The 15,042-nt window shown below is 52.3% G+C and overlaps 11 non-coding genes across 11 annotated transcripts; all 11 read right to left on the bottom strand.

Annotated features, from left to right (window-relative positions):
- Positions 1-12,151: 12,151 nt before the first annotated feature.
- trnag-ccc (transfer RNA glycine (anticodon CCC)) lies at positions 12,152-12,222 on the bottom strand. Its single transcript has one exon. It is a non-coding gene; the product is annotated as a tRNA-Gly (tRNA).
- Positions 12,223-12,401: 179 nt separating this feature from the next.
- On the bottom strand, positions 12,402-12,472 carry trnag-ccc (transfer RNA glycine (anticodon CCC)). The gene has a single exon. It is a non-coding gene; the product is annotated as a tRNA-Gly (tRNA).
- A 429-nt stretch (positions 12,473-12,901) lies between these two features.
- Positions 12,902-12,972, bottom strand: trnag-ccc (transfer RNA glycine (anticodon CCC)). The gene has a single exon. It is a non-coding gene; the product is annotated as a tRNA-Gly (tRNA).
- A 178-nt stretch (positions 12,973-13,150) lies between these two features.
- Positions 13,151-13,221, bottom strand: trnag-ccc (transfer RNA glycine (anticodon CCC)). The gene has a single exon. It is a non-coding gene; the product is annotated as a tRNA-Gly (tRNA).
- Positions 13,222-13,399: 178 nt separating this feature from the next.
- Positions 13,400-13,470, bottom strand: trnag-ccc (transfer RNA glycine (anticodon CCC)). The gene has a single exon. It is a non-coding gene; the product is annotated as a tRNA-Gly (tRNA).
- Positions 13,471-13,648: 178 nt separating this feature from the next.
- Positions 13,649-13,719, bottom strand: trnag-ccc (transfer RNA glycine (anticodon CCC)). Its single transcript has one exon. It is a non-coding gene; the product is annotated as a tRNA-Gly (tRNA).
- Positions 13,720-13,898: 179 nt separating this feature from the next.
- Positions 13,899-13,969, bottom strand: trnag-ccc (transfer RNA glycine (anticodon CCC)). The gene has a single exon. It is a non-coding gene; the product is annotated as a tRNA-Gly (tRNA).
- A 175-nt stretch (positions 13,970-14,144) lies between these two features.
- trnag-ucc (transfer RNA glycine (anticodon UCC)) lies at positions 14,145-14,215 on the bottom strand. Its single transcript has one exon. It is a non-coding gene; the product is annotated as a tRNA-Gly (tRNA).
- Positions 14,216-14,394: 179 nt separating this feature from the next.
- trnag-ccc (transfer RNA glycine (anticodon CCC)) lies at positions 14,395-14,465 on the bottom strand. The gene has a single exon. It is a non-coding gene; the product is annotated as a tRNA-Gly (tRNA).
- Positions 14,466-14,641: 176 nt separating this feature from the next.
- Positions 14,642-14,712, bottom strand: trnag-ccc (transfer RNA glycine (anticodon CCC)). The gene has a single exon. It is a non-coding gene; the product is annotated as a tRNA-Gly (tRNA).
- A 176-nt stretch (positions 14,713-14,888) lies between these two features.
- trnag-ccc (transfer RNA glycine (anticodon CCC)) lies at positions 14,889-14,959 on the bottom strand. Its single transcript has one exon. It is a non-coding gene; the product is annotated as a tRNA-Gly (tRNA).
- Between the last annotated feature and the right edge of the window lie 83 nt (positions 14,960-15,042).

Below are 15,042 nucleotides of genomic sequence, written 5' to 3'. Positions count from 1 at the left end.
AAAGCGGAGAGACAGACCAGGAAGGGAGAGACAGGAGGGACAGGCAGGACACTAGGAGCGGGAGTGCAAGGAGGGAACATCGGGAAACGAGGAGCAGGAAAGGGCGGAACAGACGGGCGACTAACAAAAGCAGACGGGGCAAAGACATGAGGTACGAAGGCAGAGGCATAGGGCGAGCAGGAGGGGGTACCAAGGGGAGCCCGAGGGAGCCTAAGCGGGCGACGGGAGGCAGCCGGAGGGGCCGCAGGCGGCCGGGAGGCCGGAGCCGGAGGGGACCCCGGAGGGGCCGAGGAGACAGGGCGAGGGACCCGCGGAGGGGCCAGGGAGGGAGCAGGAGGGAGCACCGGGGAAGGGGACGAGGGAGCAGGAGGGGCCCACGGCGAAGGCCCGAAGGAGGGGGGAGCCGCAGCAGGCGGCGACGTCCGGTGGAGGGCCGGAGGTAGGGGCCCCGCAGGCAACCGAGGAGCCGCCGTCGGGGAGCCCGCAGGTGACCGACCAGGCTCCGGAGAGGGGAGCGAGGCAGGGCGACGAGGCCTCGGAGGGGGACCCGCAGGCGACAGCCGACCCGGAGGGCCAGGACCCACGGGCACCAACCGAGCCCCAGCGCAGGCGAGGGAGGGCGAGCCAGGGGGCAGGGCGGGCGGGACCCCAGCCCTGCGTCTGTGTCCCCTTCCCCTGCGGGACACAGACAGGCCGCCCCGAGGTCGGGGTTGATGTCGCTGGGGCGAGGGACAAGGGGTTACAAGTTCTGTCCCCGAGGGGTCCCATTCCACCTCCTCCACCTCCGAAGAGGGAGGAGCCAAGATGGAGTTGTCCGGGACCACCTCGGGGACTAGGACAGGGACTGGAGCTGCTGCAGGCGGAGGGGGCGCCTCTGGAGCTGCAGCAGGGAGAGCGGGCGCCGGGACAGAAACGCGGTCAGGCTGCGGGGACGCCGGGACAGGAGCGCGGTCAGGAACTGGAGCGCGGTCAGGAACTGGAGCGCGGTCAGGAACTGGAGCGCGGTCAGGAACTGGAGCTGGCTGCAGTGGGGGCGCCTGCCCGGGAGCTGCAGCAGGCGGCTGCAGAGGGGGCGCCTGCCCGGGAGCTGCAGCAGGCGGCTGCAGAGGGGGCGCCTCTGCAGGAACTGGAGCGCGGTCAGGAACTGGAGCGCGGTCAGGAACAGGAGCTGGCTGCAGTGGGGGCGCCTGCCCGGGAGCTGCAGCAGGCGGCTGCAGAGGGGGCGCCTGCCCGGGAGCTGCAGCAGGCGGCTGCAGAGGGGGCGCCTCTGCAGGAACTGGAGCGCGGTCAGGAACTGGAACGCAGTCAGGGACAGGAACTGGAACGCAGTCAGGGACAGGAACTGGAACGCAGTCAGGGACAGGAGCTGCAGCAGGCGGAGGGAGCGCCTCTGGGGCTGCAGCAGCGCGGTCAGGGGGCGCCTCGGGCGTGGACGCTGGAGCTGCTGCAGGCACGGGAAGTGCTGGCTCTGGAACAGCAGGCGGCAGCGGCTGCGCAGGCAGCGAAGGCGGCTGCGCAGGCGGGTGCGCAGGCGGGAGCGGTTGCTCGGGCGCGGGGTCCACCGGCAGAGGCGGTCGTTCCCCTGTGGGAGCCCCCTCTCCAAGGCGCGCGTCTCCGGGCGCGTCAGGGAGCGAAGGCGGCTGCTCAGGCGCCGGAGCCGCAGGCAAGGGCAGCGGATCGGGCGCTGGAGCCGATTGCAGAGATGACTGCGGAGGTTGTTGCGCAGGCAGAGGCAGCAGCTGCGCGGGTAAAGGTGGCGGCTGCACAGACGGTGGCAGCGACTGCTGTGCAATCAGCGGCGACGGCGGCTGGATGGACGCCGGTGTTGCGGGCAACGGCGACTGTCCCGGAGCGGGATCCGCCGGTAGGGACGGCTGCTCCGGCTCGGGTTCCGCTGTCAGAGTCGGCTGCTCCGACGGGGCAACAGAGGCCCTCTGTAGCTGGAGAAGCTGTTTGAGGTCCCCTGCCAGCCGGTCGAGGTCCTCCCGCTCGGAGGCGGGAGTAAACGCGTCGAAGCCCCTTCTCAGACGGACAGTGAGCGCTTCCACCTCGTCGCTCACTGGAGGTGCCACCTCCACTAACGCCCTCCAGAACAGCCCCTGGAGGGCGAAGAATTGATTGGCGAGGGCTGCCGTCTTCCCTGGGAGAGGCGAGGGATACGCCTCCGGGGTGGCTGCCGCGGGAGGTGGAACTAGGACGTCCGGCGCGGGTAGGGCAGAAGTAGCCCTTATCAGAGCGCGGGGTACCCGGGGAATAACGTCCCTCATCGCTCTGACACCTCGGTTAGCCAGCCGCTCGGGCCGAAAGAGGTACCGCTCTAAAGGCGGTTGCTGCTCTCCAGTGTGTGGCTCCGGGTCCGGGAAGAGGAAGAGCTCCTCCTCTTCGTCCTCGCTCGATGGCCATAACATCGCTACGGGGCACTCCTTCCTTCGGACCGGCTCCAGGGCGGTAGCCAGTTCGGGTAACTTTTCCTCGCTCTCTGGAGGGAGCCATGCAGGGGAGAGCGAGCAGGCTCCCAGACGGATTGTCTCCTCTGGGACCCTCTTCTTCCTCCGCTTACTCTTCTTCTGGAGGTCCGTCATTCTGCCACGATCCGGAAATACTGGAGACGGCGATCGTGCGGGAAACAGGCAAGGGAAACCAGGTACGGGGAATAACGGGGTTTTATTAAAGTAACTGGGACTAGGGAGCATCGGACAGGGACTAACAATCATCCACAATGACGGACAAGGGTAACAGGCAACACCAGGACTTAAAACAGGACAAGACTAAGCAAAGTAATCAGACAAGGCTGGAAACAATCAGGGACGCACACGCGGGTAATCAGGGGGCGTGGCACACACGAGGAGCCGACGAGCCGGGCCATGACAGGCGCTATTTTTACAAAAATTCCTTCGAAGTATAAATCTTGCTGGCATCATTTATCATTATATAGTAATTATATTGTGACAATTATCAGTATCGTTTCATTTGAAAAAGTTATCACGATAAAATATTTTGTAATATCCCTAATAACCCTGCTTATAAAAATTTTAACTGTCCCTGAGTTAGAAAATGGTTTAGAAATCACTCCAAGGCACTAAAAATGATGTTTCAACATTACCTCATAACTGCTAGCTCATGCTTTAATGTAAATACTATGGATATTGTTATATTTCCCGCTGTATTTTGTCTAATCATTGGTTGTACGCTACCATTCAGGGCCGAGATGTCAGACAGAGCAAAATCAATCAGCACAAGTATTTGTGAGTGAGGTCAAATGCACACAAATAAAAGTGAGTTAAACAGGATAACAGACGCCTCTTCATTTCTTGTTTTCTGCACCTTATTTTAATAAGAGAATAAACAAGGTGGACCATGAAATAGGTTAACAGACTGTTATTTTGGGACCTGTATTTCTCTCCTTTCCTTCTTCTTCATGGGGGGTCCGGAGCCTCTCCCGGAAACAATGGGCAAGAGGCAGGGAACAACCCAGGATGGGGGGCCAGCCCATCGCAGGGCACACTCACACACCATTCACTCACACATGCACACCTATGGGCAATTGAGCAAGTCCAATTAGCATGTTTTTGGATTGTGGGGGGAAACCGGAGTACCCGGAGGAAACCCCACGACGACATGGGGAGAACATGCAAACTCCACATACATGTGACCCAGGTGGAAACTCGAACCCAGGTCCCAGAGGTGTGAGGCAACAGTGCTAACCACTGCATCACCATGCCTCCCTCTGTATTGTTCTGAGATACTGTATTTTATAACCATCACACACAGATGGAAAATGTATATGTTTCAAAACAGAATTAAAGAAATGTATTGATTGATTATCCATTAGTCTGTGGTAATATATGGTAGTTATATGGTAAAATATTCAAGGTAAGTGAAGTAGGTCTTTACCGACATGTTTAACCATTCACAGTTAGTGCAGTAGGCAGTTACAAATGAAACGGACCATGGTGCTTTATGTATTAACACAAGACTAACATATAACAAGCTAACGACGTAGAGAGCATCGTGTGCTGTCAGTGCAGTGACTGCAGGACAAAGAGAACAGCTGGCAGTGATGAGTACGAACGGCGCAGTAAACGCAGTACAGATAAGGTGCAGTTTGCTTGTGTAACGAGGTAGAAATAAAATTTAAAAACAGTGTAATTGTAACATTTATGGGACAGGGACAATATGAAAAATATACATAGAAGAACATTATTCACTGAGGTTGCAGAGACTCCTATGATCTTTTCAGCTCTCCTCCATATCCGCTGCAGGGTCTTCGGATCTGAGGCGGCGCAGCTTCCAAACCCGACTAGGGCTGTACGATATGACGAAAGCCTCATATCCCAATACCGATCTAAAACAAGCCAGCACCTCATACTTATGGATTGTTTTCTATGGATCAGCTGCGGTTGGAATTGGACAAAAAGCTGCAAATAAAAAGGAGTGAATGTCACAAATGTAATGCGATCCACAGATAGACGGGAAGTGACCCACAAACGTGCCGTGACCCGTTTCAGGTGTACGGTTGGCTCCGTATTTGGGTGGATATGATTTTATGCAATACAAATAAAAATGCATATTTGTGGATAGTGATGTATTTGTGATTTTTTTTTCTAAAGAGCTTCGGTATACGGAGCCCCTAAGAGGTCTGGATGAGAAAAAAAGACGTTGAAATAGCTTAGAGTTCCCTCGTAATACTTACTAATAATAACTGTACTGTGTCCATTTAAAGTACAAAAGATAGAATTGACTAAAAAGTATAAACCTAAATAATACAGACATGTCCAGTTAAGTGTATTTTAAGCATAGAATATAGGAGACAATGCACACCATGTAGCCTAACTTTCATATATGTGTTTTATATGTATATATTAATATTTGCAATCTGTCAGTTGACCGTCAGTGACTTTAAGCAAAACAGCTGGTTTATTGAACGTGAAGTGCGCACACAGACATGTGAAATATTAAATAAAATTCGCCCCAGTATAAATCCGGAAAACCAAGGGGTGTTGCTTGCTTTTGTTGGATATAGCCTATTACAGCCGGAAAACTGAATATAAAGGCAACTTTACCGCAGTGTCAAACTTGGGTTTAAAAAGGGTTAAAGCCGAACTCTTTTCATTACCAGTCCTTCTTCGTTTTCTCTTTTTCACATTTTTTGTTTAATTTCTCACAAATGCGCCACACAATCTAAGAATCTGCTGAACAGAATGGAAGAAAATTATATGGTGTCTCAGAGATCGCATGCAGTGCTCATGCAAATCAGCAGCGGTAAACTTTAAACGCACATTAGATAATGCTGGAAAGGAACCACCGTTAAAACTGCAGGGCTTGCTGAGTAGAGCAGACTATCGCGGTGCTTGTAACGTGACGATTGCATGTGCATGTAAAACCATTTTGATAGTAACATCGCACATCGGGCAAGGCGGGCGGTGCAAAACTGTAGTTTTGTGTGTGCTGACTTGCATGTTCACCCTGTGCCTTTTCGGCACAACCGCCAATTTCTTTATTCTGTCTGAAAACATTAAACTTGAGTGAATTATACTGCCTAAATTACCTGTATGTGTGACTGAGTGTGCGCCCTGCAATTTGTGTTTGGTTGCTGTCTTGCGTCATTTGCAGTGTATATGTTATATTATATATAAATAATTACCCAGTAAATCATCGGGTTAATCAGTAGAATACTCCATATTAATCGATAGTGACAGCTCTAATATATACAAATATGTATATATAAATATGTATGTTTATACAGAGTATTTACCATATCTATATATTATGAAGTATATTATTAACTATTAAATATATTTATATTCCATATATGAAAATTAGCAATTCCTCATGCATTCTGCAATATATTGTATATTTCTATTCTTTTATATAAATATATAAAATTGCAAATGTACAGTACATATATTGTTAAGGTAATATATTTTGGTATATATTGGTCTATATATACACTGTATATATAAAATCACAAATATTTTGTACATATATTTTACAGTTCATGAAATGTGGCAGTTCCTTAAGTGTTTTTCATTATATTTTGCATTACATTTGGAGCAGATACAGTTTATAAAAACATCCTGAAATGTCCATATATTTATTTTAGTTTTGTAAACAGAACCCACTGTCTGATCTGATCTACTGCCACTCACTGGCTGCTCTCTGATTCCTGTTCTGGTTGCCCCCTGCCTCCCCCCCCCCATGCCCCCCCACCTCAAATACTTGTCAGTGCACTATTAACCAAACAGACCCCTTCATCTTACAGGGAGCCCTAAACCACCAGACCTGTGTCAGAATCTAAAGGGCAGATCACAGGCAGTCAGCATCGTCATGAAAATGCAACCCCTCCGCCCCCCCAAGGTGCAGACAGGGCCCCCACAAGAAGAATAAGACTGTACTGGCATAACCTGGCAGTACCACCCGATGAAATGTTTCCTATTTTTAAGCGCATGACCAGTGTGTAGAATATCCTAATAACGCTGACCATGATGTGGTATCACCCTGGTTCCGTTTTCACATGAGTGTGTCAAGGGGCTGGATCCCCCCGTGCAGAAGGGCTGAGAGGAAATCTGCTAACTTGGTGTCTCATTAACCAGATCACTAAGCAAAACCAAAGATTACCCTGACCGCTGCCCCTCTACCTCTTTGGAGGACTCGATCCACACTCTTCACAGCTGCCTCCCACCTGCCTGTGGGAGGGAGAGAGATACCGCATGTGAGGCTGCACACGGGTGCAAGGCTGGGGGGCGGGGGGGGGGGTTGTGAATTTCAAATTCAAACCTACCTGATGCACTTTGGGAGAAGTGTCTGCATTCGTGTGTCTTCACTCTTTTTCCTTTAGAAGATGCATTTACAATGTCAGCCTGGCTTAGAGGTCGCCTGGCTGCTGCTTGGATGGGAAACTGATGGAAAAGCTGGTTCGCTGCTGGCGGAGGTGTTGGTGTAGCCAGCAGGGGAGCCCATCCTGTGGTCTGTGTGGATCCCAATGCCCCAATGCAGTGACAAGGACGCCGTGGCCAGCAGGGGAGCCCATCCTGTGGTCTGTGTGGATCCCAATGCCCCAATGCAGTGACAGGGACACTGTGACTAACAGGTTAGCCCATCCTGTGGTCTGTGTGGATCCCAATGCCCCAATGCAGTGACAAGGACGCCGTGGCCAGCAGGGGAGTCCATCTTGTGGTCTGTGTGGATCCCAATGCCCCAGTGCAGTGACAGGGACACTGTGACTAACAGGTTAGCCCATCCTGTGGTCTGTGTGGATCCCAATGCCCCAGTGCAGTGACAGGGACACCATGGTCAGCAGGGGAGTCCATCTTGTGGTCTGTGTGGATCCCAGTGCAGTGACAGTGACAGGGACACCGTTTATCTAAACCTATTTCAAAGAACATCTCTTTTCTAAGATTGTAAAATACTGCCATCGCATGGTTATAACTGAAAATACTGCCCCAAAGTAACCAAACCCTTGCTACTCTCATTAAGTCTCAATAATTCTCTAAGACAAATTCTGTTTCTTTGTCATACTCTAAAAATTGACCTGAAAGGAGAAAACTTTTAGTACCCAGATGAACAATGCACCAGCCCACTTTCAAACCCACTGGATGTGCGCAACCTGCAATGTTCATTTTCTCTCCAGCAACAGTTTAGTTGCATGAATCCTGCTGTGCTTTTGGGAAACTTACCCGGCCTGTTAATGATGTTAATGATGGGCAAAGGGAAGAGTGTGCACAGGTTTATCTTTGAAAAGATTTGCTTAAAAAAAAATCTATTTTTATATCACATAGTATGTATTATAAGTGCTGTCTTATTTTTTTAAAGTAACTATTCAAAATTCAAAATGTAATGAGGACTAAATACAGTATAGTCCTGCTACAATGCGTGAAATTGTTCCCACGTTCAATAAACTACTGATCGCATTAGTATTTGCGCGATATTCCGTCAGAGAGAAACACATTGTCACGGGACGAGGTGAGCGATCGCGAGCAGAGCGGCGATCGTGCGGGAAAGGAGCAGGCAGGCAACAGTATACGGGAAAACGGGGGTTTATTCTGGCTTCGGGGAGCCGGGAACACTGGACGCAGACTGACTTCAACTGACATTAATGACAGACAAAGCAAACTGGGGAGACCAGGACTTAAATACACGGAACCAGACAGCAGGAAACAAGACACGACTGGGCAGGATCAGGAAATCACACGTGGGTAATTAGGGGGCGTGGCACACAGGAGGAGCGGACGAGCCGGGCATGACAGAACCCCCCCCCAAAGGCGCGCTACACCGGGCGCGCCAAGGAAGGGGGCGACGGACGGGACGAGGCAGGACAGGACCTGGAAAACAAGAACAGAATTAACGCTGGACAGGGAACAGGACCGAGGTACAAAACAGAGCGAGGGACAAGACAAAAAACAAAACCTGACAGAGGGTCGGGAAGGCAGACAGGCAAACCAGGAAGGGAGACACAGAAGGAACGGGCGGAACAAAGGGGCCAGGAGTGCAAGGCGGGTACACCGGGGCACAAGGAACAGAGACGGGAGGAACAAAGGAACGAGGAACGGAGAAAGGAGGAAAGACAGGAGGAGGAGCAAACAAAGGAGGGACCAGGGCAGGAGAGAAGGGAGAGAAGGCGGGGGAACAAAGGGGAGCCCGTGGGAGCCCCAGCGGGCGACGGGAGGCAGCCGGAGGGGCCGCAGGCGGCCGGGAGGCCGGAGCCGGAGGGGACCGAGAAGGGGCAGAGGAGACAGGGCGAGGGACCCGCGGAGGGGCCAGGGAGGGAGCAGGAGGGAGCACCAGGGAAGGGGACGAGGGAGCTGGAAGGGGCCAGGGCGAAGGCACGGAGGAGGGGGGAGCCGCAGCAGGCGGCGATGTCCGGGGGAGGGCCGGAGGTAGGGGCCCCGCAGGCGACCGAGGAGCCGCCGTCGGAGAACCCCCAGGCGACCGACCAGGACCCGGAGAGGGGAGCGAGGCAGGGCGACGAGGCACCGGAGAGGGACCCGCAGGCGACAGCCGACCCGGAGGGCCAGGACCCGCAGGCGCCAACCGAGCCCCAGCGCAGGCGAGGCAGGGCGAGCCAGGGGGCAGGGCGGGCGGGACCCCAGCCCTGCGTCTGTGTCCCCTCCCTTTACGGGACACAGACATGACCCCAGGTTGGGGTCGAGTTCGCCGGGGCGAGGGAGAAACTGTCACAGGGGGCGCCTCGGGAGCTGCTGCAGCGCGGTCAGGAACTGGAGCGCTGACAGGAGCTGCAGGTGACTGCAGTGGGGGCGCCTGCCCGGGAGCTGCAGCAGGTGGCTGCAGTGGGAGCGCCTCTGCAGGGACAGGAGCGCGGTCAGGAACAGGAGCGCGGTCAGGAACAGGAGGTGGCTGCAGTGGGGGCGCCTGCCCGGGAGCTGCAGCAGGTGGCTGCAGTGGGGGCGCCTGCCCGGGAGCTGCAGCAGGCGGCTGCAGAGGGGGTGCCTCTGCAGGAGCTGGAGCGCGGTCAGGAACTGGAACACGGTCAGGAACAGGAGCTGGCTGCAGAGGGGGCGCCTGCCCGGGAGCTGCAGCAGGCGGCTGCAGAGGGGGCGCCTGCCCGGGAGCTGCAGCAGGCGGCTGCAGAGGGGGCGCCTCTGCAGGAACTGGAGCGCGGTCAGGAACGGGAGCTGGCTGCAGAGGGGGCGCCTCTGCAGGAACTGGAGCGCGGTCAGGAACGGGAGCTGGCTGCAGTGGGGGCGCCTGCCCGGGAGCTGCAGCAGGCGGCTGCAGTGGGGGCGCCTGCCCGGGAGCTGCAGCAGGCGGCTGCAGTGGGGGCGCCTGCCCGGGAGCTGCAGCGCGGTCAGGAACAGGAGGTGGTTGCCGTGGGGGCGCCGGCCCGGGAGCTGCAGCGCGGTCAGGAACTGGAACGCGGTCAGGGACAGGAGCGCGGTCAGGGACAGGAGCTTGCTGCAGTGGGGGCGCCTGCCCGGGAGCTGCAGGTTGCTGCAGTGGGGGCGCCTGCCCGGGAGCTGCGGGTTGCTGCAGTGGGGGCGCCTGCCCGGGAGCTGCAGGTTGCTGCAGTGGGGGCGCCTGCCCGGGAGCTGCAGGTTGCTGCAGTGGGGGCGCCTGCCCGGGAGCTGCAGGTTGCTGCAGTGGGGGCGCCTGCCCGGGAGCTGCTGCAGCAGGGAGAGGGGGCGCCTCAGGAGCTGCTGCAGCTGGGGGCTGCGCTGGCTGCACGGGTGGCTGCGCAAGCGGTGGCGGCTGCGCAGACGGCAGCGCAGAGGGCGGCCCGGGCTCAAGGGCCGTAGTTGCCAGCGGAGGCGGCTGCGCAGGCGTCGGTCGTTGCGCCTGCTCGGGAGCCGGGTCCGCGGATAGAGGAAGTGCCTGCTTCTCAGTAGCAGGCTGCAGAGAAGGGGGTTGTACGGATGGCGGAAGCGGCGGCGTCGGCAAGGGGTCAGGAGCTCGTCTAAGACGAAGTAGCTCCTGCAGGTCCTCCGCGAGGTGCTCGAGCTCGTCCGGTCCCGACCTGGGGGTGAACGACTCGAATCCTTTCTGGAGCCTTGCGGTGAGGAGCGTTGCTGCGGGACCCTCGGGAATGGCTGGGTCCCAGATCACCCTCCAAAATAAGCCCTGGAGGGCGAAGAACTTATGCGCCAACCGTTCCTGAGGCGAGGGTGGTACCTCGACAGGAGGGACTGGCCCGTCGGGCAGCGGAGGCACGGTCGCTGTCCTCCTTGGGAAGCGGGGTACTCGCGGGATCGCCTCTCCACCTGCGCGGATACCGCCCCGATTACTCAGTCCCTTGGGGCAGTACTGGTGCAGTGCGAGGGGTGGCAGCTCATCCTCCGTAGGCGGATTAACGCCCGGAATTAGGACGAGCTCCTCCTCTTCATCGTCGCTATTATCCCAGAGCCGGGACAGGAAACAAGCTCCGGACTGGAGCGGCTTGACCTCTGGGGCTAGGACCGGCTCTCGCTCTCTACCCTTGTTAGGGAGCCCAGGGCTTGAGAGCGAGCAGGCACCTAAAGCGATCGATTCCTCCGGTACCTTTCTTCGTCTCTGCTTCCTCTTCTTTGCTTGGTCTGTCATTCTGTCACGGGACGAGGTGAGCGATCGCGAGCAGAGCGGCGATCGTGCGGGAAAGGAGCAGGCAGGCAACAGTATACGGGAAAACGGGGGTTTATTCTGGCTTCGGGGAGCCGGGAACACTGGACGCAGACTGACTTCAACTGACATTAATGACAGACAAAGCAAACTGGGGAGACCAGGACTTAAATACACGGAACCAGACAGCAGGAAACAAGACACGACTGGGCAGGATCAGGAAATCACACGTGGGTAATTAGGGGGCGTGGCACACAGGAGGAGCGGACGAGCCGGGCATGACACACATCTTAGCCAGAAACTAGCCAAATTGCAAAAAAACGGATATTCAAGTCAACAGTGCTGATGTCCGAATATTGAAGGAATCGTTATTTTAAACAGCTTCATTTTAGCGAAGCCATCCGCAAATTATATAGGTCAAAGACTTAGATTCTAAAAATCTAAAAATTATTTACAATTGATTGTATAAAAACACAGCAATGTTTTATTAATTCACTTACATTAGCATTTTGTACCCATGTTGCGATACATATGTTCTCTGTGCATGCCCTACCTCATGGTAACCTATTGCAAGGTTCATGAACAATTTGCTGCATTTTATGACCCCACTATGTGCTGGGAGATCATGAGAATGGGAATCTCGCATGATCCCACTACACCAGCAGAGCTTGCTTTTGACTTTTCACCTTGGAATATTTGTACTGCCCATTGATGGCACTGGTGAAATTTAGCAGATCGGAAATGTTGTGTGATCCTACACTTTAACTACCACCTGTGGCTGTAAAATGTTGCTGTAATGCCACAAGAATAGATGGGAAACTGACCCAACTACCTGGTGTTGTATATAAGATGTGAGCTGCCCGAGAATCAAACGCAGGTCGCAAGAATGGGAATCTTACATGATACCACAACACCAGCAGTGCATGCTTTTGACTTTTCACCTTTGAATATTTGTACTGCCAATTGATGGAACTGGTGAAAATTAGTAGGACAGAAATGTTGTGTGATCCTACACTTTAATTATTACCTTTGGCTGTAACATGCCAAACAACAGATGGGATACTGACCTGAAAGCCAGCTACCTGGTGTTGCATATGAGAACTGCACTGCCCGGGAATCGAACCCAGGTCGCAAGAATGGGAATCTTGCATGATCCCATTACACCAGCAGTGCATATTTTTGACTTTTCACCTTGGAATATTTGTACTGCCAATTGATGGAACTGGTGAAAATTAGTTGGTCGGAAATGTTGTGTGATCCTGCACTTTAACTATTACCTTTGTCTGTAAAATGCAAAACAACAGAAGGGACACTGACCTGAAAGCCAACTACCTGGTGTGGCATATGAGACCTGTACTGCCCGGGAATTGAACCCAGGTCGCAAGAATGGGAATCTTGCATGATACCACTACACCAGCAGTGCATATTTTTGACTTTTCAACTTGGAATATTTGTACTGCCAAATGATGGAACTGGTGAAAATTAGTAGGTCGGAAATGTTGTGTGATCCTGCACTTTAACTATTACCTTTGTCTGTAAAATGTCAAACAAGAGATGGGATACTGACCTGAAAGTCAACTACGTGGTGTTGCATATGAGACCTGCACTGCCCGGGAATCAAACCCAGGTCACAAGTATGGGAGTCTTGCATGATACCACTACAACAGCAGTGCATATTTTTGACTTTTCACCTTGGAATATTTGTACTGCCAATTGATGAAACTGGTGAAAATTAGTAGGTTAGAAACGTTGTGTGATCCTGTACTTTAACTATTACCTTTGTCTGTAAGATGCCAAACAACAGATGGGATACTGACCTGAAAGCCAACTACCCGGCGTTGCATATGAGACCTGCACTGCCCGCGAATCGAACCCAGGTCGCAAGAATGGGAATCTTGCATGATACCACTACACCAGCAGTGCATATTTTTACTTTTCACCTTGGAATATTTGTACTGCCAATTGATGGAACTGGTGAAAATTAGTAGGTCGGAAATGTTGTGTGATCCTGCACTTTAACTATTACCTTTGTCTGTAAAATGCCAAACAACAGATGGGATACTGACCTGAAAGCCAACTACCTGGTGTTGCATATGAGACCTGCACTGCCCGGGAATCGAACCCAGGTCACAAGAATGGGAATCTTACATGATACCACTACACCAGCAGTACATATTTTTGACTTTTCACCCTGGAATATTTGTACTGCCAATTGATGGAACTGGTAAAAAGTAGTAGGTCAGAAACGTTGTGTGATCCTGCACTTTAACTATTACCTTTGTCTGAAAAATGCAAACAACAGATGGGATACTGACCTGAAAGCCAACTACCTGGTGTTTTATATGAGACCTGCACTGCCCGGGAATCGAACCCAGGTCGCAAGAATGGGAATCTTGCATGATACCACTACACCAGCAGTGCATATTTTTACTTTTCACCTTGGAATATTTGTACTGCCAATTGATGGAACTGGTGAAAATTAGTAGGTCGGAAATGTTGTGTGATCCTGCACTTTAACTATTACCTTTGTCTGTAAAATGCCGAACAACAGATGGGATACTGACCTAAAAGCCAACTACCTGGCGTTGCATATGAGACCTGCATTGCCCGGGAATCGAACCCAGGTCGCAAGAAGGGGACTCTTGCATGATACCACTACACCAGCAGTGCATATTTTTGACTTTTCACCTTGGAATATTTGTACTGCCAATTGATGGAACTGGTGAAAATTAGTAGGTCGGAAATGTTGTGTGATCCTGCTCTTTAACTATTACCTTTGTCTGAAAAATGCCAAACAACAGTTGGGACACTGACCTGAAAGCCAACTACCTAGTGTTTTATATGAGACCTGCACTGCCCGGGAATCGAACCCAGGTCGCAAGAATGGGAATCTTGCATGATGCCACTACACCAGCAGTGCACATTTTTACTTTTCACCTTGGAATATTTGTACTGCCAATTGATGGAACTGGTGAAAATTAGTAGGTCGGAAATGTTGTGTGATCCTACACTTTCACTATTACCTTTGTCTGTAATATGCCAAAAGGATTAAAAACTGACCCGAAAGCCAGGTATCTTATGTTGTATATGAGACCTGCACTGCCCGGGAATCGAACCCAGGTCGCAAGGATGGAAATCTTGCATGATACCACTACACCAGCAGTGCATGCTTTTGACTTTTCAACTTGGAATATTTGTACTGCCAATTGATGGAACTGGTGAAAATTAGTAGGTCAGTAACGTTGTGTGATCCTACACTTTAACTACCACCTTTGTCTGTAAAATGCCAAACAACAGATGGGATACTGACCTGAAAGCCAACTACCTGGTGTTGCATATGAGACCTGCACTGCCCGGGAATCGAACCCAGGTCGCAAGAATGGGAATCTTGCATGATACCACTACACCAGCAGTGCATATTTTTGACTTTTCACCTTGGAATATTTGTACTGCCAATTGATGGAACTGGTAAAAAGTAGTAGGTCAGAAACGTTGTGTGATCCTACACTTTCACTATTACCTTTGTCTGTAATATGCCAAAAGGATTAAAAACTGACCTGAAAGCCAGGTATCTCATGTTGTATATGAGACCTGCACTGCCCGGGAATCGAACCCAGGTCGCAAGAATGGGAATCTTGCATGATACCACTACACCAGCAGTGCATATTTTTGACTTTTCACCTTGGAATATTTGTACTGCCAATTGATGGAACTGGTAAAAAGTAGTAGGTCACAAACGTTGTGTGATCCTACACTTTCACTATTACCTTTGGCTCTAATATGCCAAACGGATTAAAAACTGACCCGAAAGCCAGGTATCTCATGTTGTATACGCGACATGCACTGCCCGGGAATCGAACCCAGGTCGCAAGAATGGGAATCTTGCATGATACCACTACACCAGCAGTGCATATTTTTGACTTTTCAACTTGGAATATTTGTACTGCCAATTGATGGAACTGGTGAAAATTAGTAGGTCGGAAATGTTGTGTG

This window comes from Brienomyrus brachyistius, chromosome 5 (assembly GCF_023856365.1).
Source record: "Brienomyrus brachyistius isolate T26 chromosome 5, BBRACH_0.4, whole genome shotgun sequence".
Classification (NCBI taxonomy): Eukaryota; Metazoa; Chordata; class Actinopteri; order Osteoglossiformes; family Mormyridae; genus Brienomyrus; species Brienomyrus brachyistius.
The sequence above is the reverse complement of the archived record's forward strand: the minus strand, read 5'-3'. Positions and strand labels throughout refer to the sequence as shown.